The sequence below is a fragment of the Spermophilus citellus genome, assembly GCF_964194105.1.
Source record: "Spermophilus citellus genome assembly, chromosome: 15".
Lineage (NCBI taxonomy): Eukaryota > Metazoa > Chordata > Mammalia > Rodentia > Sciuridae > Spermophilus > Spermophilus citellus.
In genome coordinates, this window is record NC_138195.1 from 15,953,819 (window position 1) to 15,959,254 (window position 5,436).

General features: G+C 44.9%; 1 pseudogene across 1 annotated transcript; it reads right to left on the reverse strand.

Annotated features, from left to right (window-relative positions):
- Window positions 1-510: 510 nt before the first annotated feature.
- Window positions 511-923, reverse strand: LOC308633900 (ATP synthase F(0) complex subunit C2, mitochondrial-like; annotated as a pseudogene). Its single transcript has one exon. The product of its transcript is annotated as an ATP synthase F(0) complex subunit C2, mitochondrial-like (transcript).
- Window positions 924-5,436: the final 4,513 nt, after the last annotated feature.

Genomic DNA, 5,436 nt, shown 5'->3' on the forward strand with positions numbered 1-5,436 from the left:
TACGATTTTATATTTCTTATGTTCAAGCACATGTATGTATACTTAAGGCTACAAATTTTCTCCTGAATACTGCTTTGTACATATCCCATAGATTTTTATATGTCATCCTTTTATTATAGTTTGTTTCTAAAGAGTTTTTCATTATAGTTCTTATATTTTCTTTGGCTCATGCTACCATCAGCTTTCTCCTTTCTCCCTTTTATCTTGTTTATGATAATTAGTTTGAGAATACAAATTTCCCTCTAATGCCAATTTTGTTGAATTTCATAATTTTAGTATGTGATACCTTATTACCCTTGAGTTCCAGACATTTCATAATTATCACTGTGCAAATTTGTTTCCAAAATGTATTCTTTTTTCTCCTCATTAATACAGTATTTATTAGTCTTCCCTTTGTCAAAAACCCTGAGCCAAACACTTCCCCAGACTCTCGGGGGAGGAGGTATAGGAAAAGGGACACATGAGGGAGGCAAGACACTGGAGAAAGAATGAGAGGTGGAGACTGCTTCCTCACATGGCAAAGAGTATGAGAAAGGCCACCCTCAGGCAGAAGAGCCCCATGGCCTCTGAGAGGGCAAAGCCCAGAATAGCATAGGAGAAAAGCTGTTGATTCAGAAAAGGGTTCCCGGCATAACCAATGATAAGGCTTCCAGATACAGTTCTAATCCCGCTCCAGAGCCAGCCACCCCAACTGTGGCAGCCCCAGCCTCAATGAATTTGTCTGCTATGTCAATGTCCCTTGGAAGCTGTGGCTAGGGATAAGTGAGGCCAGGGAATGTGGGACTGCCAAGCTGCTGAAGCTCTCAAATCTCAGTGTCTCGTCAGTTCAGCACCACTGCAGATAACCAATGTGGTTGGCTCAGCAGCTGAGAGGTACTCCTGACCAAGGAATGGGTGGAGAGGAACTTGGAACAGGCATACATTTGCATGAGGTGAGTGGCTGTGGCAAGAGAGTTGCTCCCAGTGCAGAGAAGACAGAGAGCTCCAAAATGTATTAACATTGTCTTTTTAAATGTTTCTTTCCAATTTTATTGCAACCTCATGAGAGAATATGATTTGTATAATATCTTGAGGTTTCCTTGCCCATCCTTACAATCAATTTTTCAATACACAATATAGAAACTTGAAAGGAACACATATTCTCTATTGGATATGGGTTCATATTTCTCTGTAAAAATGAGTTTAAGATATTCCAATTTTATCTTGTTTTATAGAGTCTCACTAAGTGTTTTGTTTGTTCAGATCTTTTGAGCTAGCGAATCTTTTCATACATTCTGGATGTTTTTCTGCTTATTAGGTTTATAGATGGGGGAATAGAGACAAGCCTGGTGTCTGTTTGTTCAGGACTCGTGAATTTTCAGTTGCCTTAATTGTGCCTTGCCGGGTAAGCTCCCTTGCCTATCCAAGCAAGTGCAGTGAGGGGCACGTCAGGTGCATTTCCCTTGAGTTGTGGATGCCATCAGAGGGTTCCACCTGTTTGTTTTTTGCAGCTGAGGCACTGCCTAATGTACTAATAATGATTGATTATGTCAGCTGGCTTCCACCTGGTGAGCCAGCCCACCCTGTAAAGATGAGCCTACAGGTGTGGAACCTCTCCTTCAGAGATCTTAAGTCCCCCATGAATTTCTGCTCTGATGGTGTCTAAGGTCCCTTCCCAACCCTGGCCCTGCACAGAAATAACTCTGTGGACTTGCTTTCTTCCAATGTGGTTTTTACAGTGCCCCGGATCCCTTGTACTGTGTCAAACCCCAACTTCCTCATTTCTTCACTCTGGTGTCCCATACTGGCACATTCCACTTGTGCTCTTCCCTGAGTTTTATGGGAACTGATTCTGTGTGGCACTAAGAACATGATGTTTTTTTGAAAACAGGAATTTCAGCAGATATTTGCATACCCATGTTCATAGCAGTATTATCTACAATGGTCAAAAAAGTGAAAGCAACCCAACTGTCTATGGATAGATGAATGGCTAAACAATATATGGTTATACATACAATGAAAAATCATTCAGTGTTAAAAAGGAAGGCAATTCTAACACATGCTGCAATATGAATGAACCTTGAGGACATTATGCTGAGTAAAATAAGCCATTCATAGAGAAAGAAAATAGAATGATGGTGGCCAGGAGTCAGGAGGTGTCTATTGGGTGTGGACTTCTAGAATGATCAATAAGTTCTATGGATGGATGATGGTGAAGGTAGCACTATGGGAATGTACTTAGTGCCACTGGATTATACACTAGAAAATTGTTGTAAATTGTATGTTTTGTGGTTTTTTTTTCACAATTTAAAAATCATGCCAGCTCTTATCTGTCAAATTGAAGTTGTGTGTATCCTGAATGGTTCTAGGAGTTAAAAGGGCAGAACTCCTACAGAAGGTATTGGCCAAGGCCAGATTACCACCCAGAGGCCATGTCTGTGCATTTGTCTGAACCCATCTGTCTTTCAGTAGTGCTTTGACAGCTATTCCTCCCTCAGGAGCCTCAGCACCCACTTTTGTTCTCTCCCCTGACTTTCAATAACCTTGACCTTGGAGACTTAGCTTTAGGGTTGTCCCAATCAGGGAATCTGTGTGTTCCTGTCCCCTGTCTTTCTCTGCACCATGTAGATGCCCATCCTAATCCTCGGAACACTCCATTGCACCTCTTTTTCTCTGAGACATCTGCTTCCTGGTTGGATTTGAAAATGCAGGACAAACCTTCAGTTGTGACCGACAGAGGCCAAAGCAGCTCCTTCCAGGGCCCTGTGCTGTGGTGCACAGTCTGCCAGCATGGCTGGGAGCCAGGGTTGGTGGTGACATCCCTGGGGCAGTCTGCTTTTCAACCTGGGAGCTGACTAGACACCACCCTGGGTCCCACATGTGGTGTGGGACAGCAGATGTAGGGGGTTGGACTCAGGGTGTCTTCTCTCAGGTGTCCTGCTCTTCTCATCTTTTATAAAATAAACATGAGAGCATCAGGGCTCTGACACCTTGTGCCTTTGTGGGGGGAAGCAACATCCATTCCCCCCAGAGGATGAGGAGGGAGAGAGTGGTGCGTGAGCCTGTGAGTGTGCCAATCTGGGTACAGCCACATGTGAGAGACCATGCATGATACCTCTTTAAGTGCCTGCATGTGCCTGTGCATGTGAAGGTGTCAGTGTACGTTCAGAGGACAGCCCCGGATCTCAGCAATGTTGGGTGACTTTTTTTGGTCTCAGGATCCTGGGGATTCAGGGATGGAGACAGTCCTTTCTCTGTGTCTTCCCCACCTGCTTTTCTGTCTCTAGGTGGCCACTTGAAAGCTCTTCTCACAAGCTGCTCCAGCTCCTGCCAACCAAGGCCCACCCTCTCAAGGCCCTCTTCATGAGAAATTACATGCAGTGGACACAAGGTGGCGCCACAGACAAGCGCCAATTTGAGGGAGGCTTTTGAGCGACCTGACCCAGACCTACTTGTTAGTCATAACAGTTACTGTTTATTTAGTACTTACACTCCCAGGGTGGACACATGCATTTCTCATCTCATTTCTCCAATATTTGGAAGTTTGTCTTTTAAAAAATCTGTCATTTAAAAACACCCAGCTGAAAAAAGTACTAGAGATTTGAATTTTGCCAGTCCCTAGTCCTGTGCCTTTTGAACATGCCTTTGATCCTGAGGTTCTCTAACATAAAATATGTGTTTTAAGCATAACTGTGTGTATGTGCACACGTGTGAACATGTGTGCAGGAGTATGGACATGTAAGAGTGTGCACATGTGTGTGTCCATGCCCGTTTAGAATTGAGGACTCAAGAGAAAATGCTTCCATTTACTGCTCAGGAGAGAAGCTGCCACCCAGAAGCAGCCTAAGGGTCACATTCTGGGGCATAGGGTTGAGGAAGCCCAATTTTAGTAAGGAACACTGAGGGTGGGACTAGTGTACTCCTGCACTTCCTCCTGAACTTCAGGGGAGGTGAGGGAGAGTGTGGCCAGGAAGATAGAGAGTGACAAAGGGCATGGGGAGAATCAGAAGCATTGAGAAGGCCCCAAATCATCAAGAGGGTAGCTTGGTGACTAGATCATCCCTTAGGAAGAAAGCTACCCCAGGATTGTCTTTGCAGGGGCCCACAACATGGACAAACAGGCACAGAACCATGGTGGTGACTCAGGCTCCCCTTGAAATGGAAGAGACGGGTTATTCAGCAAGTGGGGTTGGGACCGCTAGTTATGGTATTCCACTGAGCATATATAAAGTCACTGCCCCTATACTATGCTTTAAAAGAAATTCCATATGGATTAATATCTTAAATGTAAGAAAGAAAAAGAGGTGGTTAGTTTGGGGCAATCCCAGGAATCAGGAGTGAGGGAGCAAACACAGGAAGGTAAGCAGCTTCTAATGTGGAACTTCTGAGGACCAAGCAGAACATGCTGACAGCTAGTAGAGGCCCTCCTCCCTCTGTGCCCAGGAGCTCCTCTGAGGTGTCATCTTGCATGTCCAGCCCCTGAACCATCAAAGAAATGCTCTGGTGAGGTACAGCAATTGAAATCCTGGCCTTGAGTACAAGGAGCACCCACCTCAATGGTTTGGAGTAGAGAGAAATTCTCAGTCTCCAAGACACAGGAAGCTAAAGGATCAATGGAGGATTCCTGGAGTTTCAAGGCAGAAAAAAAAAAACCAAGTGAAGAAGGCAGTGAAAGGGGTGCGCATGGAGGAGTAGCCCAGCAGCAGGCCCAGTTATAGCTGGAGTCCTGCCAGGGATGGAGGCCCATGGCAAACTGCCCTCCCAACCACCAGAGGGTGACGGAGCTGCTCTGTGTCTTTGGATATCTTCATTCATCCTGGCATTTGTACATTTTGTAACAAACCTAATGAGAAACTCATATATTTTCTCTCCATGGTCAGCACATAAGAATATAGAATTATCTTCCCTGGGAACATTTATACAAAGTATTCTTGGAGAAGAAACTCGGAGGCATGGTTGTGGGATATTGATATCGTATCTCTTGGTTTTTGTGGATTGGATTAATAGGAGTTGTGTCCCAAGAATACTGGGACTGCAAAGTGAAGGAGCAGATCTGTGGGTTCCCTTCTGTTCAGGCACTTACTCCCACTGGAATGGTTCTGTCTTGTCTTCTAAGAAGTTCAGCTGCAGCTGCTATCATTTTCTGGTGCTTTCTTACGCCAGGCTCTGTGTTTAGTGCCTTACCTACATTCTCTGACTTTGAACCTCAAAGCCAGCCTATTATTATTCCCATTTCACAGGTGAGGAAAGTCAGCCTCAGAAAGGCTAATAGATGCACCAAGTTTCCTTAACCAGGAGGCCGTAAACCAAGGTTAGGCCCAAACTGCAGACTCCAAAGTGTATGTCTGCATGTTCTGTGTCATGTATTCTCACTGTTGGAGTTTTCTGTTCTCAAAGCCTTCTTCTTGATGGCTGAGGCACAGATGGGGAGCTGGAATGCCCTGCCCAGCATGCCAA